Source organism: Anomalospiza imberbis, chromosome 2, assembly GCF_031753505.1.
Source record: "Anomalospiza imberbis isolate Cuckoo-Finch-1a 21T00152 chromosome 2, ASM3175350v1, whole genome shotgun sequence".
Lineage (NCBI taxonomy): Eukaryota > Metazoa > Chordata > Aves > Passeriformes > Viduidae > Anomalospiza > Anomalospiza imberbis.
Genome location: NC_089682.1, coordinates 56749430 through 56776516, shown reverse-complemented (window position 1 = coordinate 56776516; position 27087 = coordinate 56749430). Strand labels below are relative to the sequence as shown.

The window sequence follows — 27087 nt, the reverse complement described above, 5'->3', positions numbered from 1 at the left end:
AGTCTGACAGTCCCGAAACCCCACCTCTTGGCAGAGGAATTGGAGGGAGGTGGTTCTTCTGCAATGTGACCACCCTATTGTCTTGAGCGCTGCTATTTGAACGGGATCTGTTTGGATCTAGAGACTCTTGATTTTTGTGGCTCAAAAGGCAGTAGATGCAGGCAATCTGCAAAGAGACTGCTGACTGTGTGTGTGAAGTTACAAGTAGGTATATGTACGCATATTTATACATGCAACTGCATAAATCCATGGAAATCCATAATCTACAGAGAGTCACACTGCTTGGGCTGCCTCAATAGCTGAGTTTCTCTCAACTGTAATATTTCTTCAGTACAAATTGGGGGGGAAAATAAAAAGGACTGTATAAATATTACCTAAATTGTGCAATCTTTTCTCATGATGATTAGAAATTATGCACATGAAAAGTCCCCTTGGTCCATGTAAATGTGCTCAATTATATTTATTCAGATAGCAAGTTGATGTGCTATGCAAGCTGCCATTTTTATCTGACCGCAATTACTCTTCTTCATGGTTGGGATTCCTCAGGTCTCATGGGACAGATCTCTTCCACAGTGTCATTCACAAAAGCTCACATCAAACCGCTTTATCATCTGTCTGCAGTGTTTCTCTGCTGTTATCAAGCAGTAACACAGCTCAGAGAAGCAACTATTGTGATCCCAGAAGATTTAGAATTTATGGCTTAAAATAATCCAGCCATTTGAAGAGTATTTGAAGTCATCTTAACCAATTGGTTGTACTCTACTCAAAAATGAGCAGGTTATTGCTGTTAGCGTGCCTAATGCAATGTTTTTGCAGGATTTTCAGTCACTAGTGACTTGAGTATAAGAAGATAGTCCTCATAATTTAAATGAAGGAGAAGTCAGCTTCATAGATCACCTTGATATTTTCCTGGGCAAGACTGTTGGCTTTACATTATAGATTTGCCCTGACTGCAGCCATTTATTTCTTGTTAAATTAGCCAGCCAACATTCACAGATGAGAGAATAAGTTGGTTTAGCTGCAATTTACACAGAGCTGCCCTACATCTTCACAGTACAGGTTTCTTTGGGAGGCTGTGTCAAGCCAGTCTGATGGGAAGAGCAGCAGTCATAGACAGAGCCACCTTCTCAGTGTTTACTGGGACACAAGAGTTGTCCCACTTTAACTACACTGATAACAGTTTAAGTGACCCAGTCACCGCTTGTGTTAATGGAAAAGTGCCTGTGTTGTTACAGCTATTGAAGACAAGAAGATACCTAAGTTAGTATCAGATAGCCTCATACTGGGACAAGTATGTCAGCACTTGAGTTTTACCCAGTGTAACTGAAGTTTAAGGTGGCATTTAAATAAAAATAGCTGCTAGGACTGCAGTAATTACCTAAATTAAAAAAAAAAAAACAACAGAAAACAAAAAGCCAAAAATAAAACCCTAAAAGAAATTAAAAATAACAACAACAACAAAAAAAAAAAAAAAAACCACAACCCAAAAGAATACATAAACATCACACTTTCAACTGCAATAATTTTGCTCATAAACTGTGTGCAGGTCAGACCTGGAAGGCTAAGGAAAAGTTCCCCTAGGAGACAGCAGCTTATGCATCTTACCCAGTCAGAGCTGGGCACCAGGGAACTGCCTATCTGTGCCCCCAGGCTGCAGCTCCAATCCCTTCTCCTGTGCCCTCAGCAGTGCTTGCAGCCCAGGTACTTGCTTCTCTGTGGACCCTTCATCATGCAGACCCAAGCTGCATCCTCCCTGGTACAAAAACCTTTAAAAAAATCTTCTGGAGCTAATAGCCTTTAATAAGATGTTGCAGCTTTTGCAGCTTTATCTGAGCATAGGAGGAGAGGCTATTTTTTCTCCTGACTTTCATCATTCCCAGATAATCTGCAAAGCTGAACACTGATTATGTCTCTTGCTGATTTTTGGAGAGAAATGAGCCTTATGCAGCTTTCTGGCATCCCCAGCTTCGTATTTATCAGTAAGTGCTGCCACAGGCACAGACTGGCTATATCCATGCTGCACAGTGCTTGATCCTAGGCTCCCATCTGGTGCCCCTGTGGCCCCAAGACATTGGTATTAATGCAAAGATGTTTCCTTTTTTTTTTTTCCTTCTGAACCTGTGCTGCCAGAGCAAATGCAAAGCTGTGCAGCAGCCCACAGGAATGGTGTTTTATTGCATGAAACAGGGTGTGGATTGTATGACTTGGAGTGAAGTTTATGGCTGAAAAGCCTCCTGTGACAGAGCTGGCAGACTGTGTAGGGTGAAGGAAATGGGAAGCACTGCAGTCCCAACTCTGCTGCTTGCTGGGGACAATCCCTCCTGTATGCCACCCACAGGCTGTGCCCAGGCTACACGGCACTGGCCTTGCAGTACTCTTAAAATTAATCAGCACGGATGATCACCAATCCAGCCGGTTCCCTGGTCCCACTGTGTCTGTCAGTACAATCAGAGCCACTGAGGTATCCTGGTGCTTGTTTAAACACCAGGGATGAAGGCTGGATGTGCAGCAAAAGGTGTCTCCAGTGTGCCAACCACGCATGCTCTTAACGACAGGGATGGAAGACCTGGGGCACTTGACAGGTCAGCCATGGCCACGGCGTGTGGTCATGCCATTCCCCAGTTCCATCAGGGCCCTCTCCAGTCTGGTGGGCTCCAAGGCAGGCTGTCCCTGCCCTGGGCCAGGGCCTCCTCTCTGCCTTCTATTTCCAGCTCTATGTGTGAGGCTATTCTGCCACCTCTCTGTAGCTGCAGCAGCTTGTTCCTAAACACATCAACAAAGTGGGTTCGGCTTGAAACTGCTCTGCTCGCATTTATAAAAGCCATCCACTCTTCAGTTTCTCATCATTTTCTTTTACTCTTTGCAGCATAAACAACTATTCTTTTGTTATGCCTTCTGCTTGTTGGAACTGCATAAGAAATCTTTCTATAGGCTAGAGAACTCTCTTCCAAATGTTGAAGAAAAACAAGTTTATGTGAATTGTCTACAGCAGACAATTTCAGTTATGCACAGAATCTAAAAATAAAGTGAGGCCTACATTCTACAGCTAAGTGGCTTTTAATTAGGTGTGATAACAGCATGAATTATCTTTTAGAGTGCAATAGTTCCATGATCAGAAGTCAAAGGAAAGGAGCAATGATTGTTTGCAAAAATAATTGAGGAAAGAAATTGAAACTGGCATGTATCTGGGGTTTTTTCTGTATAATAGATCTTTTCAGGCTGATTAATATTTTGGGTAAATTTGGGCTTTCTCTGTTATTGTCCCTGTTTTAATAGAGCCAGTGGGTCCTTTCAAATACTGATGTAAAAGAGGGAAAGACCTAGCAGAAAGCCTGCTACGTCCCTGTCATCAACGGCTTCATGGTAATGCCTTTGGACAAGACAAATGACACTGCTACTTCCTGAAAATCAGTGGCTGAGGTGCAGGATGGCTTCATTCACTTCTTCAGAATCCCCTCTCCTTATTTTAGCCATAGATAAGCTCAGGGCTTGAACATAAATAATATTCCGAATTGTGAGCTGAGGTGCAACCATGTCTCCTGTCCCACCTGCTTTGCTGGGAAGCAGGAGGGTACATGTCCTAAACCACCACAGATAAACTAGCCAGTGCCTGGTTTGTCAGGGTTTGTCCTCTGTGCTGGCCAGAGAGATGCTCTCAGTGACTTTACCAGCTAAGATCCTTTATCTTCATTGTCTTTGTACCTGAAGCCTAGCATTTAGTCCAGAGTGGTGTGGCTGGGTGTGGGGGAAGAACACAGCTTTATTCATCAGGAAGAAAAACCTTAAAGGAAGGTCCTTTAAGGATAAAAGATGCCTTTATGGTGCCACAGGGATTGTACTTGGCACATCAGATTGCAGACAGATGCAAGCACAGTGTGTTTGAGCACAGGCAGAAATAAGGAACTTTTTGTGTGCCTGGGAAATAAGGATGTATCCTGTGACAGTGACTGTCCTGCTGGGTGAGGTTGTAACACCAGCCTGACCAGGCAGGCACTGGGAAAGCGAAGCCTTTCCTCAGTACTGTACTGAATTCCATCTGCCAAAGGGCCAGGCTGGCACTGGGATGCAGATAATGGACATTTCTTCCCATGTCTCCCTAGACTCCTAGGCACTCTGTCTCATAGCTCTGTGTAAGCCCCTGGCTGTTCTCCCGGTGTCTCCAGGCATCACTGCGGGGGCTCCCAGACAGGAGGATGTTGTGTATCATCTGGCTGGCCTCGCAAACCAGGAATCCCTTCATCACCCCCTCCTGAACAGATCCTTATGCATTTGCCCAGAGGACTTCATAAAAATTAATTGAGTTGCCCAGCATTAGACACAGATCATAAAACTCCCATCTGATCCCGTGCCTGCTGCCGATTTTAACAGCTGATTGAAACAATGAGCGCTAGCTCACCAGGAATGTAACAATGCCCACAGAGAGAGCTGTAGCACGGGCTGTAGGTGTAGATAAGGCTGTAAACGCACAATAAAGATCCCCTGCCGGTACCACATAGCTCTCTTTGCTACGGGAGTAAAACCCTTGGGCTGCAGTTTAAGCATAGCAAAAGTGATGGAGATTACCCTTCGAGTTACAAGTTTTGTTGAAAAGCAAAATTGTGTCTCTGCTCGCGTTTGTTTATTTGTTTTTCTACTATCTCACTCATTGCAGAGTGAAAGAGAAACGAACTCGGAGCGAGGGACAACTGGAGGGCAGTCAGGCAAGGAGCAGAAAAGCCATGCCACAAGCAGATCCCGTTTCTGCCTGATGCCATCAGAGGCACTATTACGCAGACGCTGACCCTAAACGTTTCCCTTCTTCCCCCCAAAATAAACCCCAAAACCAAACAGCCCATTCGGTAACCTACTAACAACCACCTACCTACGTGCTTCCAGGGCGCTAACCTGGGGAAAAATAAAACAACCGGGGAGCGACAGGAGCGCCCCAGAGCCGCGTCGGCGGGCGCGGCGGCCGTGCCGCGGTGCCGGCGCGCTGCCCGGCGGGTCCCCGCGGGCGCGGGCGCAGCGCGGGGCGCGGGCGGGCCCGCAGGGGGCGCTGCCGGGCGGCGGCGCCCGCTATAAAAGCCGGGCCCGTGCCCGGCCCGCGGCGTCCGCCCGGCCCGGCAGCGGCGGCAGCAGCAGCGGCAGCACCGAGGCAGGTGAGCGCCGCGCATCCCGCGGGCAGCGCCGGCTCCGCTCCCGCCTAGTGGGTGTGCGCCCCTCCCTGCCTCGCATCGCCCCGGGACTGGGGTTGCTCCATGCTCACCGCCTCCGGGGCGCCGGGAACGGGACATGGGCAAAAGCTTCAGGAGATGGAGATGGCTTCCGCGCGGGAGGGGCGCGGCGGGGCTGGCGGCTGCTCCTGTACCCCTGGTGCGGGCAGGAGATGGGGGAGCAAGCGCAGCTTATCAGGGTAGATAACATTTGTGATGAAATCTATTCAGACAAAAGTTCTGGGGATGCCAATAACCGGACTGGCTCGAGCGGGCTTCGCTCTCCGTGCGCGGATCGCAATTGCCGGCTGCACGCCAGCAGCGTGCCAGCGGGGCGACAGTGCCTAGGGAAGCAGGGTCCCGGAAGGGCTGGGGACCTCGAGACACGGCCGAGCCTTCGGCACGGGCCAGCGGAGGGCTAAGGGCAAGGGCCGAGCTTGCCGGCAACCCACGGGCGCGCAGGGCTGGAACACTGCTATTACTCTCAGCCTCGTGCATGGCATATAAAAGCATCCCATTATTTTTTTCCGAAACATGATGGAAGGTAAAGCAGCTACTACGAATAACAAGCAGTGTTTTTCTAAGGAGGGAAAGCTAAACGTGTGGAAGATAGGGCAGCGAATCTAGGTCTTTCTACTCAAGTAAAATGCCTCTGCTTGAAGAGCTGTTCATCTAGATCGGTCGTTTCCAACTCTATTTAAATGAGTACGGGTACCCTTTTTCTCTTTGCTTTATCTCCTTCTCTGTCTTTGCCCCTGCTTCTTTCTGCCCGGTCCCCATCGCTGCCTCCCGAAGGTAGCAGTGCAGTGGAGGCTTGTGAAGGTAACAGTGCAGGTTTCGCACCAGCCGGTACCGGCTCCCTACAGGTACCTCTGTTAGGGAGCCAATGATCCCTGGTTGCGCTAAACATGAAAAGAGTAAGCCACCGGGAGCCTTGACATTTATTATTGCATTAAAAACTGTAAAGGTAAAAAACATAAACATCTCTCTGCGGGTCAAGCGTTAGAAATATTTGCTTATATTAAGGCATCAGTAGCAAAATCATTTGCATGTCAAGTGTTTGCATGCAGGTTACATTGCAACGGATGACTGCATTAAGGAGGCACTTGGCAGCCGATGAGCTGGGTGTAATGTGATGCATAAATGCTTTGTTTTGGTTTGTGTGTGATTTCATCCAGGGATTGTTTTATGCTCCCTACATCCAGTGCAGTGTTTGTGGGTTTTATCTTTTCTCATCCCCAGTTTCAAGCAGGGTTGTAGGCTTTTCTGTATCTTATGCTACATAAACCCTTTATTGGGTCTGCCTGTTTCCAATGCAATTAAATATACCCAGCTACTTGTCTCCGATTTATGCAATCTGTTGTGGAGGGCAGCGCAGCCTGTGCTGCCGGAGAGCAGTAGCAGAGAGCTACGTGAGTGCAAATGAGGGTTAACTTCTCATTCCATGGTCTTTAGCCTCGCTTTAATTTCTGGAGAATCAGCTCTATTTTAAAGTACAGTAAAGGGGATTCTGTAAGCAATTCTTTCAGTGCTGCACTGTGAGTTTGGAAATTGCTACCTAGGAACGGGTGGGGGGGAGGGGAGGGATGATGGGATGGGACACAGTCAGAGAGGAAAATGTTTGCAGGGCTGTGTCCGTGTGGTTTATTTGCAGTAGCTTTTGATATGGTACCATGTTTCTCTGTATTTTTAAGCACAGAGGTGCATATTAAGCTATTGACCTAACAAATGGCAAGTGTAGGGTTGGGTCAGATAGGTAGTTTTTCATTTCTTTACAGCAAAGCTTTTTCTATGGTAAAATTTTCTAGGGTGCTATATCTTGTTTTAGTGATAGCAACTGTAACAAGCAGGAAAGCAGCTTTAAACTCCTGGCCTTAATTTCTGGAGTGTGTATTTTCATACAAAATATATTTATGCTATAGTAAGCAATGCTAGCTATTTAGGAAGATGGGAGAGGAGAACTAACAGCAGAAGTGCAGCTTCCACAGTGTAAAGCACATCAGAGGCTGTGCAGGAAACCTGGTAACCAATGAGAATTAGTCCTCTCTCTTAAGTTAGGAAAACAAGGATTTTCAGCTTACAATGTCTGTTCTCTGTTTCTTAAGTTCATTCAGGAAGTACCAGAAATCAGTGTAGGACAGAGTTACAGCCAACTCCACTTAAATATGCACTCTCTCAAAAGTCACACAATGACAGATAAAGTGAAGAAATACAATACAGTAGGGACTCACACACAGTGGTTGGTTTAATATTTGATTGAAGGTTCTGTAGAAGAAAATATCTAGTCATAATAATGGACATTTGGGTGAAGATATTTGCTGAAATGCCAGCAGCAAGCAGTGCAAGAGGATCCCTGCTCCTCCTCCCCTGTCTGGATGCTGAGGCTTGCTAAAAAGACTATTGGGATACAGCTGATTTAGCAAATGCTTTCCCTTGACAAGTAGTGCATTTTATCAGAAATTATTTATAATTATACTGACGTGTTTAAATGCAACTGTTACCAAACCTGCTGTGGTCAGTTTTGTTAAAGAAGTCATAAGCAGCTGAAATTGGAAAGAAAGTAGCAAAGGAGAGCAAAACTTCAGTGTATGGTGGTTTGTTCTTACTTGAACTTTTTAACTGCAAACTCAGACTTGTTGAAACAGTTTTTCTTTAGGAAAATAATTCAGATGAATTTTTGTACAGCTTTGGCACTATACTAATATAACTAGCATCCTTGTGAGCCTGGGAATGCTGTCATTTTCTGTTGCTGGGTATACATTTGATGCTGTACTCTGGAAACCTGATTTGGTTGCTGTTCTGCCCTTTGCTATTATATAGTATCATCTTGCTACTCTGGGTTTTCCAGTGGAGAACTGGAAAGAGGATAAGATCCAGTGATTCATCTAAGGTGACCAGAAAGATCTCCAGAGGACAACCAAATGCTGAAACCACCTGACTGGCCTCTGTCAATGATTTCATAAGAAATACCTTCTTAGTAATGGTCAGGGTGCAAAGCAAGTGGAGAAATGGTTACCTGCTATAATTTGTTGTAACTTGACAACCAAATGATTTATATAAATAAAAGCTTTGCCCCATGTTATTCTGTTATGACAGAGAACCAGGTCAATATTTTGCAACCAAAAGACATATGTAAAATATTGAAAGCATTTGAAAAATATCCAACTGTTAACCCAGCACTGCCAAGTCTAACATGTCTCCAAGTACCACATCTACCTATCTTTTAAATACCTTCATGTATGGGGACTCCACTTTCCTCGGCAGCATGTTCCAATGCTTTCAGTGAAGAATTTTTTTCTAATATCCAACCTAAACCTCCCTTGGCACAAATAGAGACAATTTCCACTTGTTCTGTTGCTTATTACCTGTGAGGAGACGCCCATCCTCACTTCATTAGTTTTTTTTTTTTTTTTTCAGGCAGTTGTAGAAAGCAATAAGGTCCCTGAAGACTTTTTCCCCCAAGCTAAACAGCCCCAGCTCCTTCAGCTGCTCCTCATAAGACTCGTCTGCTAGACCTTGCTTTTTAAAAGACTTTATTTAAGCAGTTGCCTTAGTAATTTCTTTAAGGGTTTGTATTTTCTTTTTAAATTAAGAGATGAGAAAGCTGACAGTCAGGCAAACAGTTCCTTAACTCCTGGGACAGTGACTCTTCTCATTTTAGGGCAGGAATTGTTTTCTGCTCAAGGAAAAGTTAATGTTACTTTTGGGATGTAGTGTGTGTGGTGTAGCATATAGTGCACCAGTGGTGCATTGGCTGGAAGGTGAGGAAATCCAAGTTCTGTTCCTGTATAAATATGGTAACTTTGGTTTAAGACCATGCTTTATCTTCTCCAAAAACTGGGAGGAGTGTGCTGGCTCACTCTTGCAGAGCATTTGGGGACTGTGGATAGTGAAATCTGTTTTGTTCCAGCAGAGGTCTCAACATCAAACATCTCTGAAAATGCCTTAATCCTCAGAAGCATCTGGTGTAGCAGCAGTTACCTGGCTTTTGCTGTTAGTGACATAACTTGCAGATCAGTGATTTTATGCAATCCACAAAACTAGGAAAAGCATCAAAATTTTCTTGGGTTCCCCTCCCAGCCTACAGCTGTGACTCAGTTGTTGGTGTAATACAGGTTTCTGCTCCTTATATGAGCATGAGGGCTATAAACTGCTTTGAAACAGCTGCTGCATGAGATGCAAAGCTGGAAGAAAAGTATAACTTGTTCTTCTTTGCACAGCTGTGAGTCTCACCTCTTGGGCACAATCACCAAGCACTTACAGGAAAATAACTTCCCTCTGAAATCATAGCTAAAAAATAAACAAGCCTCTAAAACAGATACTGGGCAAATTAGTTTCTCTATTAAATTTTACTTTTTGAATTTTAACTATTTGATAGCTTATCCTAAATGAGTTTGCTTTCATATTTATTATCCCCACGGGGCTGGCCTATGTTATGGCAAAATACTAGGGCCGTCCAAGAGCCAGTCTGGCAGGCAAGGGTAGCTCAAATCGAGATGCTCTGATAGTGCTTTTTCCCTCTGGCCTGTGTTGTCTGCCAAGTTTTGCAGGGGGCACATGGAACAACAACCTTTTAAAGCCACCTGTGATTTCAGTCTGAGGCAGGTCTCTCAATAATTCTCAAATTTATCCTGCCAGAAAAATTCAGAGGGACCATTACCCAGATAATGTGTTTGTGTTCCACAGTATGTTAGTGTTACTGGACAAGAATTAGATTGTGATGGGAGAAAAATATAAAGCTTTGTATTAAGTATTTCTGAACTTGATGCAGTTGGCTCATGCCAGAATGCTGGGAGGAATCCTGATGTGCTATGCACAGGGAAAGCTGGCAGGATGCTGGGCACAGGTAAGAAATTTAAAAGTAAATTACACTTGACCATGCTCAGCAGACTCATACTCTAAGGATGAATTTGTTCCTTCTGGTCTATCAGACCATGGGGATTTTAGGTCCATCTCTTGCTGCTGCAGAAAAGTTGTTTTGCTCTTGGTGTGATATAATGGTGAGGCTTTAAAAAGGAAGAAACACAACCTCTGGAAACAGTTCACATGAGCTTTGGTGGAATCAAACAGCTGCATGAACAAGACTAGAAATGTCAGACCAGGTACAAGTGCTTAGGACAGGTTTGCTGTATCACCATCACAATCTGAATAGCTTAATGCTAAAAGGATCACAACCAGTATTTAGCATGAGCACTGAAACTGGACTGTTTCTTCAATGTGCTAGAAGCTTTAGAGGCTAGGAGAATAAATAGGAAATCAGATCTACATCAAAAGAGTGTTTATTTCCTTTTCAGATCTCATACTAAGAAAACATTGGGGGGAAAAAAAAGGAATGGGCATGGTTTGTAAGCTGGAAATTAATAAATTTCTAAAACAAAACCAGACTGGCTGAAGTGCTAATCTTGATATGACAGCAGCTTGATCAATTTATCATCCAGGACTCCCTGAAACATCTGCACCTATCCATCCTTGATATTGCTGGAGCATGCCCCAAGCATGACTTAAGTGATTTACAGAAACAATGGAATTTGTTGCATTGATATGCATGTTTTAAGTAGCATGTGTATGCATAGATGTATCATGCACAATTGTGTGCATTACCATCAGAATTGTTACAGTAATAATCTAAGAAGACAAACTCTTGAGACTTTGCCAAATGAGCTTGCATTTTTCATTGATGAAAGCCCAAGTGTCAGGGTGGCTCACAGCCACCACCAATCCAAGCCACAAAGTTCAGAGCCAGGTCCACAGCCTTTATTCATATGAGTAATCCTTAAATGTCAGTAGAGACAGCAAGATACTGATGCTGAAACAATGCAAGCCCTTGGGCTTGGTTCAGAAGGTAAAAGCATTGCTCTTCACCTGGTGGGGAGGTGGATGAGGTTTGCTTTCTTTTACTTTTCTGTATCTTGAGTGAAGTGAGAGCTGAGTCATTGTCACTATAAGCTACAGCATTTTTAAGGTTAAACTTGCATTTAGAGTGGAAAACATAACACAGAGTCTGACAGAATCCCACTGTTCATTTTCAGCTGCTCAGCACTTTTAAAAAATCAAATCACAGAAAAGCTGCCCTGTTTGATTGTTCCTATTACATAATAGCAACATCTTTGGGATTTGAGAGAAGCCATGAGCAACATGTCCCTTACATAACAAATCTAAGTTGCTTTAATCCCTGCTGTACCACTGCTGACCCTGGGCAGCCAGGAATAGCCTGGGAGTGGTGCTGAGCTCCCCAGGCTCTCCTCTGGGGCTGCAGGATAGCCATGAAGCAGAGGTCCGTTTCTCTGAGGGGTTTTTTGCCAATCATGCCTGCTGCATTTACAGTCTTTTTTTCTAATAGATTGCAAATAGTGCTTGAAGCAGGAGCTCTGTCCTTAAAAAATCCTTCCTTGCTCCTCATGAGTAGACCTGATCCTTTGCCACTTCCATTTTTTTTCCCTGAAACATCAGCATTTACCTCCATTTCCAGCTGAAAACTGATAATCTTATGGTTTTGGTACCTTTGTTCCTGTGCTAGTTAAAAAAAAAAAAAAAAAAAAAAAACACCAAAATAACCAAAAAGCCCCTAAAAAAACCTTAAATTTAGGTCACACCTTTGGAGCAGGTCCTTGTGAGGCTTTCTCCTATCTCTGGGATCGTGCCATGTCTTGATGCCTTGAGGGATGTGCTGGGCTTGCCAGGGTGGGTGCTGTGGGGGAAGAGCTGCAGCCAGATATCATTCTGAGGTCGGGGACACCTGTGATCCCCCAGCTTTGATGGGGTGTAGGGGCCTTGCTCCTGCTCTATGATTTCATGGGGTGGGTGTGGAGGTGATGGGTGGCTCACAGAGCAGAAAGGAGGCTACTGGGAAAAATTTGGGGCTTGGTGTCTATGCAGAGGGTCTGACCCTTCTGTCATAAATTGTCATTAATTAAATTTCCTTATTAAAAATGGGTGGAACAGTGTGGAAGGGCAGCTCAGCCCTGCTCAAGGAGTGTGTGTGTATTGCTGATCCTGCCTTGCTATCTCCAGGGGAGAGCTCTGCACTGCCCTGATCACCTGGGCTGCCTCTGGTGTAACTGGGAGCATTTGAAGAATGATGATGTGAAAGAAACAACATTGTGGGATTGTCTGGGGGGAAGGATTGAGGTAGCTGTGCACAAAGAGACCTATCTAATTAAAACCGCAGGGGAATGGAGATGGTGGCTAATGAGGCTGAACACACAACTTAATTTAACTGAGTTATTTGAAAAGAAGTAACTCATTGTTGGGGAATGGAAAATGGGTGGGGGGGAAAGGTAAAATGTAGTTAGATTTTCATCTAACTTTTGTCGACTTGGTCTTTACCACAAGGAAAAAAAGACTGTCCTGATGTCCCCTTCCTCCCTTGCCTCTGCTTCCCCATTCTTTCTCTCTCTCTTCCCTTTTCTCTATTATACTCTCAGGTCTCATGTAAACTCTACCTGCTCTGCTTGTTCCACAGTAAAATCCCTCTTCTTGGTCTTCCATGCACTCATATGTTTTAATTCTTCACTCTAATATCTCCTGTCTCATTCCCATAATAATATAAACAAATGCACATCACTGACATAATTAAGAAAAAAAATCCTGTAATTTTTTCCCCTCTAAAAATCCCAACCCAAAACCTTTTTCACCTCTTTATATCATCTTTTTAATCTGGTCAGTGCTACTTGAGAGAGCTTGTTTTTGTTTCATCTCTGAATCTCAGCAGTTTGGCTTTGGCCTTTTTTTACCATTGGTTGAAAGCACATCTCATGACTTCTTATCAAATCTCAGGACTGGCTTTCTTTCCTTCTTTGCCTTAACCTGTTGTCTTTTGACATAACTCACATTCTCTGATTCACAATGTTTAGTTTTTGTGATTGTAATCTTTTCCTGACTTCTGTGAGAAGCTCCTTCTGTAAGCTTTCTGGATGATCTTCCTCACCCTTTCTTGTTTTTCTTTTTTCCTTACATACTTTCTCCGGATGATCTCATCACAACCAAATGCAGCTAAATCTCCCTGAGCAACACCACATCACCCATATCGCATCAAAACGTGGCAAGGGGACAGGGTGTCAAGTAGCACAGAGTGTCTTTAAAACAATGATCTCTGTAAATATATTAAAACCCGATTGGGTGGAATCTGTGCTTCCCCTTTAGTTTCTGTACCTAAATTTGACTTGAGTGTTGACTTACTCTAAAGATATTCCAGAGGAAGAGGAACAGAAAATGTGGAGTTTGTTTCACAAAGGTTTTGTATCCTTTTCCCCTTTTAAGAGTAGGTGCATTTCTTCACTTCACTCAGTGCTAAGGCAGACCAGCTTATCTGTGAGCTAATGCCAGGAAACTTGGACAGGATCCTAATCAGAAGAGCAGGATGTTTAATCTTCAGCACTGTGTTTACAGAAGATTTGATGGTGTATGCCCTTGTTACCTACTCTAGTTCTAATGAGTCTTTTGTTTTGGTTTTGTTTTTTCTTTCCTTTTTATTTTTTTAAGGTTTCCACCCTGAGACTGTCTTCTAAGGCAAACTATCACCAATGGAAGAAAAACTTGTTTTTCCATCATTTTGGGTAAGCTTGTATTTTGTATTATTAATGTCTGATTTCATCTTTTAAATGTACTTGCCACCAAAGAACTCTTTCAAGAAGTCCTTGATTCTTTTTGAATAGTGCTATTTTATCCAATGAAAATTCCATTTAATGATTGTGGAAGCAGCAGAGATAAAGGTGATTTCAAAGCAGACCATGAGGCTTTTTACTGTGGAGAATTATCTAACCAAAATACACCTCTGCTTTCCTAATGTTTTTGCTTTTTTTGTTAGGCACAGTGTACACTGAAGATATGACTATCCAAACCATTGTACTATATATCTAAAGTAAATATAAAATAGTAAAAAGTAAATATATAAAGTGTATATATCTAAAGTAAATCCTGTCACTTTTTGAGGCATTGTAACAATATTTGAAGGTAGTCTTACATGCTTGGGAAGGCATAACTTTGTCAGTGGGGAGATGACTGTGGCATAGGTCCTGGTAAAACTGTGCTGTAGTGGCACGAGGTGTTCATGGTGAGCAATAACAATGCCTGCTGAAGCCTCTGTGTATGCATTTCCCATGGCCAGGCATGATCCCGTCCCTCAAGTGATAAAAAACAGTTTGGCTGGACGAGTTCAGACACCAACATGGCATAAGCATTCTGCTGGGGAGACCCAAAGTCAAAAGCAGTTTCTCTGGTGTCAGTTACACTCAGTCACAAATACTGTGATTATGTCTGGGAAATAAGTGATTGAACTGGAGTGTCACTGTCTTCTGAGTGGCACGTACATCCTGCAGCAGTCAAATGGCTAGGCACCAAAGAAGAGAAATCTTGTGTTTATGGGCTCACGGATGGCTTGTGATGCTCCAGGCCTGTGTGTTTTCCCATGTGAAAGAAGAGCATGCACAGTGCAGTGCGCATCATCTCTTTGAGGACAGCATTGCAGGACACTGATGCAAAGTTTGTATAGAAATATTTTTAAATGCATTTCCATTGTTACAAATGGCACTGGATTAAAAGTGATTGTAACTGTGCCTACTCATCATTGGGGTGTAAGTCTTTTTTTGCAATTTTGGTTCCTGCTGCAAAACTGGAAGTATAAAGTCTCCTGGCCTATTTCAGAGCTGTTTCCAGGAATGGAATTTTCCAAACCCTGTGTTTTGTTTCAGACAGAGAGAATCAAATAATGTTTGGCAGGGGTAACGTGGCTTTCACCTCTTGTACTGATCACGGAGCACGGCTTAGGAAGATGATGGATATATGGGCACAACCCTAATTGCATGAAATTAGTGTTAGTTACAGCTGTGCTTGCTAGGAGGCTTTCTGATATGCCATGGAAATACTGTTCTGGTAGTGTTACTATTAATAACACTTCCTAGGAACGGGTCGAAGCGATCTGCATGGGGACGTGTGGATCAAGAGTTTGATACTGCCCCTCCCTATTTGTGCATAGGGATAGATTTTTGCTACTTTCAGCCAAAAAATCTGAATTTCAGGGAAGTGACTTGATAATATTTTAATAGTCATCCAGTAATTTAACACTGGATTACAGTTGAAAACCCATAGAAATACTCAAGGCACTTTACACTGTATCAGATGGATTAAGCATGATTCACTTATTGCATTAAATTCCTGAGGCATTAATAATATTTGGGTCATTGTTTCCCAGGCTTATGAATTTAAAGACCAAAGAGGGCCACATGAATATCTATTCTTCTTGCCTGCAATGCAGAGGTCAGAGGAATTCATAGTATTTCAGTAGGAGTCCCTTGATTTTTATTTAGCACATCTTTCTGAAAGAGACCAGGTCTTGATTTAAAGGGTGCCAGTAGTACTCAATCTACCATGTCACTGTTACATTTTTTCAGTAAATAATGAGCCCTGCCTTCCAAGACAGTCTGTATCTCTTTTGAGCTTCTGAGTGTTGTACTTCACTTTTTTCCCCTGCTGGACTGACAAGGAATCTGTTATCAGGATGTTGATTCTCTGCATAGTTATCCATTTAGCTAGTCACTTTTGAAATTCACTTGCTATAAGCAGGGTTGATTTAGTATGGTGAATCTTTTAATTCAGGATTTTATGTATTGCATGACTTTAAATCACTGAGTAGTGTGAAATTAGGGCTAGAAATAAGTCCTGTCAGCACAAACCATTATCAAATGATGATGTCACTGCATACAAATGATCAGATTTACATGACCAGGACTGTTTTCCATACAGCTGTGTTGATTGGAGTTAATTATGTGACTGTCTTTCAATGCCTTATTGATTGTGTCCCATGCTAATCTTTCCCTGCTCTTGCTTACTACTGATGTCAGTCTAACTGCTTGATAGGTGTTTTGCTTATCCCGCTTAACCTTTGTAAATGCTGCTTGGATAGTCTTTCCAGTCTCCAGGAACCTTTAGTGCATCTATGGCTTTTAAAAGAGTCATTCAATTAAAAGTTATTGATTCATCTGCCCTCTGCTCTTGAATGCAGGGTTTAAACTGAGGGGCTACTTGAAGCTCTCACAAGTTATAGTGGTATCATTATCACTGTAACAAGTGAATAGGGCATCTTGCATCTTTCTGAATGTGGAGAAGTAGTTGTCAAATCTGCATTTTTCTGATTTTTTTGGTAATTTTTGTCTAGAATGACCAACTATTGAAGTCATTGCTTGGCGTTCTCTTATTCTTGTTCATTTAGGGAGAAGCTAATATTGCTATAAACTTCACCATAGTTTTTTACTTTTTTTTGCTTCCATTGTTTGCTTGCATTTCTGCAATGTTAATTTGTATTCATTGCTAACAGTGGCTTTCCCCCATCTGTTATGTACTATGCATTTGTTTTACAGATTTTTCTTCTGCTGCTTTCACTCTCTGTAGCCAGGACTTTTCAACCATAGAAGCTTCCTTTCATGTCTGTAGCACAGTGACTTTCCTTTTTATTTTTGGCATGTAATAAAGCATCCTTTAGCAGGTCCTTTTATATTTTTGTATGTGACTATTTTCCCCTGCTCTGTTTAACATATGATTTGTTTTTAATTTTGAGAAATGGCCTTTCTAAAATATCCAAACAAATAAATTAGATATTGGTTAAGACTGTTTTCCATTTGAAAAAGAAATTATAGCATTGCTCTTTGCCTGTATTGAAACATAATTTTCTGGTTAGATGGTTTACCTGTATCCAGTAGGAGTCAAATATAACATCAGCTAGAGTTGATTTCACTGCTCGCTTGTATTAAGCCATGACTAAAATTTGCAGACTTTCCCAAAGCCACACTTTTAAAGGGGTCCTTCCAGAACAGATTCTCTGCTAGAATAAAATTCAATGTGACAATATTTTTCATACCTTTGAGGACACATGCTTAAGAAATATCTCACTTGATGGATTTCTAGCAGACCTCAGCCTCTCTCTCAGCTTGTCATTTGCCAGTATTCCAGATTCTGTTTTCCTTCTTGGACATGTATCCATGGCTTTCTTCCCACCCTTTTTCTCATAAATAAGTACAGTGCCTTTTAGTGTTTTGAGTTTTTTTAATATTGTGTGTTTGTCTGTTACCTTCTTAGCCTTTAAAAGAACTGAGCTTCCTTTTTGAAAAAGGCAATTCTAATATTTACTGAAATGAAGCCCAGCCATTGCCATTGCAGTCAAGCTTTCAGGGGAATGAACTGTTTGCCCTTTTAAAAGAGAAGCTATTCAAATACCACGGTACAGTGGAAGAATTGCTTTCTATTTCTAGTTCTGCAATACACCAATCACAAGTATTTTGGCCATTCGTTTTGACATGGGAGGCTCTTGTTTGCTGGTCAGACCTCTTCAGTTGGCAACTCCCAGCCCATGTGGCCTTTTGCAAGCCAGTGGCCACTGCTCGGCTGCTGTGCAGACAAGGCAAACTTCCTGAGCTCGCATTGATGCTGCAGCTGGCTTTGGTGCTGGCTCTAGAAAGCAGCTGAGGTCAAAAGCTGATAAACCTTCTCTTTTCACATTCCTTGGGAAAGTCTTGAAACTAAAGTAATGAGAAACGGCTGTTACTGTCATAACCAGGTAAATGGTTTAGTGAAAACAGCATGCACCTAGAAATTACATTCTCACCAGCAAGTGACTGGTCAAGGTGGATCTTGCTCTGTTGCCAGAAATGACTCTCACATCTGGACTTGGGGGAGGGTCTGTAAGGAGCTGTACAGACAGAGCATAGTTCACGTGAGGTGATCAAATGCAAATGCCTGAGAAAAGCACAGTATAATACTGAAATGTGTCATCACAAAGGTATTTTGACAACTAAGTGCCATGAGTGGAGAACCTGTAGAATGACTCACTTTATGTATTCAAGTGGGTTATGAAAGTCTTACTCAGCACTGGTGAGGCAGTACCTCAGATCTTGTGCTCAGTTCTGGGCCTCTCACTGCAAGAAGGACATTGAGGTACTGGAGTGTGTCCAGAGAAGGGAATTGGAGCTGGGGAAGGGTCTGGAGTGCAAGTTCTGTGAGGACCAGCTAAGAAGTCTGGGGTTTCTTAGCCTGGAGAAAAGGAGGCTCAGGGGAAACCTTGTTGTTCTCTACAACTGCCTGAAAGGAGGGTGTAGCCAGGTGCAAGTTCTCCCAGGTAGCAGTAGGACAAGAAATGTCCTCAAGTTGCATCAAGGGAGGTTTAGATTGGTTATTAGGAAAAGCTGCCTCCCAGAAAGAGAACAGCCTGGTCTGTTCCAGCCATTGGAACAGGCTGCCCAGGGAAGTGGCTGAGTCACCATCCCTGGAGGTATTTAAAAGATGTGCAGGTGTGACACTTCGGGATATGGTTTAGTGGTGGACTTGGCAGTGCTGGGTTAATGCTTGGACTTGATGATCTTAAGGGTCTTTTCCAGCCTAAACAAAGCTATGATTCTACATGTCAAGTTTGTTTTCCCATCTATAATCACACCATTATGGACTTGTTTCTAAGGAGCAGCATCCCAGCTGGAAACAAGTCCACAGAGAAGGAATTAGCTTATAGATGTTTTGGGACAAGAGCACTGCTTTCATTCAGCATTGTTTGTCTTAGTAGGAGGATACCTACTCCAAAAATCCTTTCAATACAAAGGATTAGTCAAATGAAGTAAAGTATATAAACAAGGGTTAAGAAATTATTTCTCTGCAATGACAAAATAGCAACAACTTCATAAGCTCCTGGTTTAGCCTGCTTAAATAAAGTTACTTGCAAAGAATCTTCTGATATGTTAATTATATTATTCATATTGTTTTTCTGAATTTCAAAACAAAGTGTGACCTGGATTTCAAAGTAAAAGTGCATGAAAGCATGCTGTGCTTATTTTTCATAATTAATCATGTATAAGCCAATTTTATGGCAAAACAGATAAATGAGGTGTCAGAATATTTGTTTGTAAATACTTTGCTTCAAGATGTTAGTGCAATTTGGTTCTTAGCTTCAACAAGATTCAGTCTATCAGTGCAGGATGAAAGCACAACATGTTAACAAATACTGCAGTTAAACTCTAAATGGATATACTGTAACTGGAACATACATTTGCTTTAGTTACTGTAGTGTGTGTTCTAAAACAGACAAAAAAGCCTCAGTGAAGCATTTGACTAATAACAAATGCCCATGAACATCATATGTGGGTAATTTTGCATAGTGAGGTTTAACAGCTGATATGTGCTTTGATTTTTGAATTGGATTTTTCTGAATTCTACTGAGAAATGTCATGGAAAGGTATTATTTTATAGCTCACTTCAGTTGTCTCTCTACCCCTGTCTAACAAGTCCTGGCATTTAGTATGTTACATACACTGTATGTTAAGTATCACCATTACTCTTCATTTGAACTAGTGCTAGTTTGAATCTTATGGCTCTTCCTCCAAAAGTGGCCAAGTGGTAGAGGACATAGTTCCAATGAGAGAACAATTTAAACTTTCTCAGTGAACCAGTTTTGAGAAGAGTTTTGCTCAAATGCAGAGTTTCACACTGAGGCAGCGTGATTAAAGCCTATAGGGGAATCAAGCATGGGAATGGTTTTAAAGAAGATCAAGGGGACTGAATGCAATTTTTTCTTCAAATGATATAATTAAAGAAACAGCATCCTCATTAGCATAATACACTAAATGATAAAAAGAATTGGACAGATGCCTAATCTTGAAATGCTTCTTAATTTACAAGTATACATTTTAAAAAGAAAGCAATTGAGGTCTGTTCTTTCTAGCTGCCTGCTTGAATCATTGAAACTGCTGCTTATATAACTTACTGTCTCAAAGAGGGATAAAATACACAAAAATTAATCATGTATTCCAGGATACCATCCATATAATGTCAGTTGCACATATGTATAGATGCTAGAACATCCACAATGCTTGAGGTCATCTGAGATTGGATGCCTACCAGACAAAAGTACACTTTTAAGAAGATGTTCTCAACTGGGGCCATATGCAGCCCCAAAGCAGTCCAAAGGCAGCTAGCATAAAAATGAAACACTTTTTTTTTATTGTTGATTTTGACATTAATTATCTGGAAGGTAATTGATCTGAGTTTATGTTGAGTCACAGAGAAATGTATTTGAGATTCCCATCAAATTTAGTTTTTGAGGAGAATTTTTATGAATTCTCACAAAAATAGCTTTGTGGTTTTAATGAAATTGTGAATCAAATGTGGCAAGAAGAAGGTAATCTTTATGTTGATGCCTCCATGACTTGCCTATATTCTTTTCTTGTCCAATATAAGCTGCAATGCTGCAGTTTCTTCTTCTTTTTAAGTTTCATTCTACTTCTGTTCCTTTACCATCACATCTATAGGCTCTCAAAGGCTTTTGAAATGAAACAAAAATCTTGTGAAGTTTCAGAATTATGTTGCCACCTGTGAATGTGGGGAAGCTCCTTAGACTGTGTCCAGAGTGCTGAACAAGAGGCAGGTATGTGGCAGGGAGGGATTTACTTGCCCTCCTCTATGTGGAGAGTTGTTCTGCAATACCCAGTGCTCAGCTCAGGGTCTCCTCAGGGACCCACAGTGCTCTGTGCAACACAATTATTGCTCCATGTGCATTTTTTTCCTGTAAAAATTTGTGAAATATGGTGATGACCAGAGTATTTGGGCACACAGGTTCAGCAGTATTGACTTTTGAATTACTCCACTTACAGCCTCAATGCAAGGTGGAGGCTGGCTGCAAATGAATGTCAGTTTTTCTAGCTGGAAGCAAACCTCCTTTTCTCTAGTCCTAAGGCTTCTCAGATGGAGAGATTGGAACCACCACTGTAAAGCTGCTGTGGCAGCCAGAGAGCAAAGAGGTAGGCTGCAGTAGGCAGTCTCTACAATAACAGTACACTGCTCTGTTGGAGCTTATGTATTTTGGTAAGTACAAATCTCAATTTAATGTTAGATAAGGAAAAATCATCGACTGATGAGTAAATTGACAGGTCACTCTAGAAAGTCAGAAGATCTGCTGGCAATAATGTTAACGTTGTTGCAGGCTGGGTTTGTGTTTGGCATCAAGACTGATAAGAAAATATTAATACTGCTTATAAGATGGCATGGCAGGTAATGTGCTCCGTTTTCATCTTGACCTTTGGAGTAATTTGGAGCCAAAGACCTGCCTGTTTGATTTTTCTTGTCTTAACACATTGAGCTGAATGAGATCCCTTTGTATCCTGCTAGTCTTTCATATATGCTGAAGTAGTAACTGTGAGGCTGCAGAGTTCCAATCTATAAAAGGCAGCACTATTGATCTTGCTGATACAAGTTCAAAGCACTGTCTGGAAATACATATGATAGTTCTAGAGAATGAATCAATGGTGTGCATTTTTGAGGCAGTGCTGTATCTCATTCAGAACTGTGGTTGCCCCCAGAGAGTTGCTAACACTAAGATGTGAGCATCCCTGCATTTAGCTGATCTGATCACTGGTAGCACTTCAGCCATTCAAAATTCAGTATTGCAGTCTGTAGGACTCTGCAGACTTTCTCAGGGTTTTCTGTCCATGCATCCCTGTTCTCTGCATACTGTGCCTGGGGCTGCTTCATTTTGCATGAGGTGTAGGATAGAAGGTGACCCTTCCTCATCCACTTGTGGGATCTAAAGGTGTCCTTCGCTGGCACAGTATCTGGGATTCTTTATCAGTGAGAAAGATAGAGACAGGGTGACATGGAGGTGTGTAGCTCTGTGGCCGTGGGATCTAGTTAAAGTGTACTTTTTGGGCCTGAGGATTCAATTCCTCCCCAAACAAGACATTTTTATCTAGTCTGTGCTCATGGGGAGCTTGTTATAACTTGTGTGAGCAGTAAGGAATAAGACTAAAACAGTCTTCCTTGTTTTGTTTATTTGGGTGTTTGTTTGTTTTTTCCCTAGTTGATTACAATGATATTCATTACAGTCCTACTAATTTTTCTTCTGGATCTCCTGATATTTCATGATTGTTTTAGTGCCAATTTGCATACACGTTATTTATACATATGTGTATAAGCTTTTTATAATACCTACAATTTGAGGAAAAAAGCAATGCAACTGTTCCCAAAGTCTGAATTAACAATTGACAAATAAATGTATTATAATTTATTTTTAATGATGGTTTGGAGGAGTGACTCATAATTTTTTAATTGCAGGATTTTTCAACGCAAAATTTGTTCTACTCTTATTTATTTTATTACTCTTACAGGTATATAGATGTAGACTCGTTTTTTTTTCCCTGCTGGAAGTACATAGGATTGTAGCCTGGCATGTATATTTTTCTAGAATTTACATAATTCCTGTCATCCTGTCATTTGAGCTGCAGTTACAGATTTGTCTGTGTTCCACTGTTGGGATCCATCGCTACAATAGCTAGGAGGTTTCCCAGAAACATCAGCAATGATCTTACTTTTCCTCTCATAAGGCAAGGGTTTAATTTTTTTCCTACAATGCTTTGCTCTTATTACATTAATTAGTACTGGGATAAAATACTTCATATTAGTTTTGACTTTTTTAAAAAGAAAAACTTGCCAGAAACATATAGTAAGCCTTTTGTCTGCCCAAATATTACGCAGGGTATGAACAGTTACCACGTAAAGGTGCCCCTAAAGGAGAGAGTGAGGCTGCTTCTTGCTCAAGTGAGTTTGACTCTTAAGGAAGAGGAGGTCTTTGCTGACATAATAAACCATTCAAAAAATAAATGTAGGAAGCTTGGGGCCTGTCCTCCATTTTCGGATTTGCAAGAGCATTCTTCTTCTGTCTGCCCCGGTGCTGTTTAAAATTGGTAAATTTTGGGGCTTTATTAATTTGACTGACATTAAAATGCTTTTTCTATGGAGTCAAAAGCATGCTTTGCATGCTGGTTCCATAAAACAGTGGAGAAAAAAATAATTGTTCCACTTTTGAATATGAGAAAACATCAGGAATACACCAAAATCCTTTGATTAAATATAAAGGGAAACATGTATGATCTTTCTCCCAATTTCTCCTGAAGAATATATTTCTTAGATATGTCTCTTAGGGATTTTCTGAACAGAGGAGGCCTGAATTTAGGCATATATCTGTCTTTAATGTTTGTTTTTCTCAGTTTTCACTCACAAAAGGTAATATAAATATTTCATATATTTAGGGATATGTTACTTCTAGTTTAGACTAGAACATACAAATCTGTGAACCTGACACAGTTTTTAGAGAAACTAGCATCATTCTATTTTTGCAGTGAATACATGTTCCACTCAGTAAATTTCAAAGACTACATTGCTAAAATTCCCTGGGCAATTGGCTTGGCATCTGCTAATTTAATTCCCATGTAGTGCTGTAATAGGATATAGAGTAGAACTCTGGGGACAACTGGTAGTGTTCTGTGAAGATGAAACTCTAAAGGATATAAAAAGGATTGCTTTGCTTTTGCTGCAAGTGGCAATGAAGGGGTAGAAGAAAGTTTAGAGGAGTAGATGAAGGAGACTGAGCTCTTCCAATACCAAACTTTATCCCAAATGGGAAGAAATTATTATTTGCAGCCTGTGTCATATAAATGCTTGAGATTAAACTTGCTGTGACAGTGTGAGAAAATAGGTGTTGACTATCACCACCTTCCACACCCTCAAGGTCAGCAACCTTGATTTTTCTTTCCCAAGTCTCTCTTCTGGTCCCCCTCAATTAATCCATGCTATAAATTCCTGGCTTGAGTCCCCCACTCATATCAGTTACTTTTACCATCAGTAAATACCTTCTGGATCTGTTGGTTTTTTGATTTCCCACCTTCCTTCACCTGGGCAAAAGGCAAGAAGAGTATGTTGAGGTTTAGGAAATAGCATGTTGCCAAAAGACTCATCTCCTAACTAGAAGAGGACACAAATTATAATGAACTATGTGTAGATTCATACTGACATGCTTTGAAAATAATGCTTTGGTTCAGTTAGGAAAAAATCTTGTTATTGCTCCACTGACCTGCAATTATGTGAGGTGGTATCATAGCCATGTAAGTCTGGATAAATGCAAGAGGGAATGTTATCTATTCATACAGAAATGAAGAAGGAAACAGCTCTCTGAAAAATTACTCTATTGCACTTTTTACCACTATTAATGGGTCTCTTCAAACTTTGCCACACCTAACACATTTTCTTCCTCAACTTTTTCAGCTTTTTTTTTCTGGAAAAAATTAAATGTTCTTGGATTTATCTTCCTGCTGTTGACATTACACTTCACATGAAAAACATTTTATTTGGAAACATGCTGATGTTTTTGCCCAGCCATTACTTTATAAATTCATCTTCTCATCCCCATCCCTGAGTGGGGGATTTTTTTTAACTCCTGGATGGGACTGACCTGGTTTTACCACCTTTCACAGTTGCAGTTACCACTGCTCGGTCAGCTCTTTCCAAGACTATCTGTCTGATGTGCTGCCATGCCATTCTGCACCTTATTGCATTTCTGGTTTCTCTCTGTGAATGGCTCATTGGTATTTCAAGCATGTAGCTAAAATAGATATTCTCTTCTTTTTTTTTTTTTTTCTCCTGTACATTTTTCTGTGGAGAGAGCACAGTTGACTACTTCCCACTCTCACAGCAGGGAGTTACCTGCACATTTTATTTGAAAGCCTGTCACTTTTCCTGTAACATCCCTTATATATTTAGTGCCCCACTTCTGATGGACGTGCTTTTCCCATCACAGCTGTGTACATCAGCCACTCTCCCGGCTGACCTTCCCTGCCGCACCACCTTCTGTGCCAGCCCCCTTTGCTGCCTCTCATCTGTGGTCAAGAAGTAGAAAGTTCTTATCCTCAGCCCTGAATGCCCTTCACATTTTTACCTGATCCTTGGCCACTTTAATGCCTCACTCATGAACCACTTGTCAGTGGACTCTTAACAGCAGCACTATTATGTTTGTTACATTTAAACGGATTTTATTTCCACACACTGGGAACTGGTGAAGTTGAATGGGGACGCTGGTAAAAAGTTTTGTTGTATTGTAGTTTACTGTAATGAGTTTTGTGCATGGTCAATGTCATGGTTTGACAGGGAAGTGAATTTTCTCAGGAAGTTGGGGTCAAACCAATCACTAGTCAGGTTTGGATACTGATACTTGGAGTGACCACTGAAGGCATGGACACGCCTCTGAGAACACAGAGGGTTAAAAGCAAGAACTCCCAGGGGAGCTCTCTCTCTTTGGTTCCGGTCAGTGAAGGATGCAGACTCTCCCCTGCCCAGCCCCAGGCTGGGTAGGGGAGGGGAAGCCATGCGGCCTGGGAGAGGTAGGCCAGGGGCTGAAGGGACTGGAACCGGGCCGGCCCCTGCAGGATGGAAGGGTGGAGAAAATCTGAGATGTCTTTGTTTCTCCCCCGCCTCTCCCCCAGAGGGAGAGAGAGTGAAAGAGACAGAGACTATGCGGCAGTGGGGGGAGGTGCCCAGCCATGGGAGTTGGAGTTCTGGGCTGAGATTTCAGCTGTCCTGGGAGTGAGACTTTTAACCCCTTCTTGGATAATGAAAGCTTTGTGGAATATTAATACTCCTTGGTTTGAAAGAGAAGAGAGATGGCCTGAGGCCTGAGATGTCAGAAGAAGACAGGGAAATAATCCTAGGTGGGAGGAGATGATGGAGTGGCCTTGGCTGGACTTTTTTCGTATAGCCATAGACTGAGCCAATTTCTCCTGCAACAGAGACTGCATTTTTAGGGGGATGCAATGGTTGGAGCCAAGAGAGTGACCTGCTGCATTGATGAGGAGGGTGTGGTGGTGCCCCCTGTCTTCAGGAAGAAGATCTCTATTCTTGAGACCCTCGGCCCCAGGGGAGGAAAAAATGGGGGGGGACTGTTGTCCTGAAAATGAGAAACTGAACTGTTGTTCTTCTGGTCCTTGGCAAAGTATCCTTAAAGGTGGAGCCCTATGAGCAGTTTCAGTCCATGCACAGTGGTGAGAGCACTGTGACATGGAAAGGAGAGTGTCACACTGGCAGATTTTCTCTGGGCGGTGCCATGTGTGATGTGGAAACACAAGAGGTGGCAATTGTGTTTCCTGGGGTTCTATGGTACAAGAGAGACTTCTCTCTCCCTTGATGGACTGAGTATTGATTATCTGAAGGGTGATGACTTGATTGAGGGTCCAAGTTGTGTCTCACTGTGGTTTGTTGGAGTTTGGGTGGGGGGAGGAGGAATGTTTTGGAAGGTTTTCATTCTGAATTCAGTGTGTGTCTTTTATCATAGTAGTAGCTTAATAAAGTTCTTTCCTTTGTTTTTAAGCTTGAGCCTGCTCTGCTCTGTTCCTGATCACATCTCACGGCATTTATTTGGGAAAGTGCATTTTCATGGGGACACTGGCATTGTGCCAGCGTCAAACCAATGCAGTCAATAATCGTGGGTCAGTTCTGATCTTGTGGGTTTTTTTTTTTTCCCTTCTAATTATGAAGAAAATCACTAGCAAGAATGTTAAATATTTCAGTTTTCTGCCCTTTGATGCAAGCCCTTCCTGGAAATGAAAAATCTCTTCTCAAAGATGGACAATTTATAAAGTGAACTCCATGGATTCACTTCAGCATTTTGGATTTTCATGGTCAAGAATAAGCAAGAAAACTACTTGGGGCTTGAATGTCTCATCTGGCTTTACACTGAGTCAGCTCCAGCAACTCTACCAGAGAGTAACACCTGAATTATACAGTGTTCACACTCCAAAAATCTTCTTAATTGGAAGGGACCCACAGGAACCATCCAGTCCAGCTCTTATGTGAATGGCCATTTATGGACACTCAATTTGCTGAGGTGGGGTCTTTGATTTGACACTCTGAAATTTTATGGTTTTATATGGGCTGGCTGAAGAGGGGCTTTAAATCACAAAATAATAATGCAGAATGACACTCTGAGAAGTGAGGCTTGTCAAGAGCCTTATTGGCTTCACTAGCCATTTGCATGAATCAGATTATGCATCTTGTTCTGCCAGGGTCTGATGGCTTTTGCCCAGCTTTCATGTTTAGAGTAGGA

At 42.0% G+C, this 27087-nt stretch overlaps 1 protein-coding gene across 3 annotated transcripts in view; it reads left to right on the top strand.

The window, feature by feature from the left end:
• Window positions 1–13635: 13635 nt before the first annotated feature.
• The window catches only part of MTUS2 (microtubule associated scaffold protein 2), a 257315-nt gene continuing 243863 nt past the window's right edge, over window positions 13636–27087 (top strand). For all 3 annotated transcript variants that reach the window (XM_068181191.1, XM_068181183.1, XM_068181186.1), the window contains exon 1: window positions 13636–13747. The gene's annotated coding sequence lies outside the window, so the exon portion shown is untranslated. The remainder of the gene's footprint in view (window positions 13748–27087) is intronic.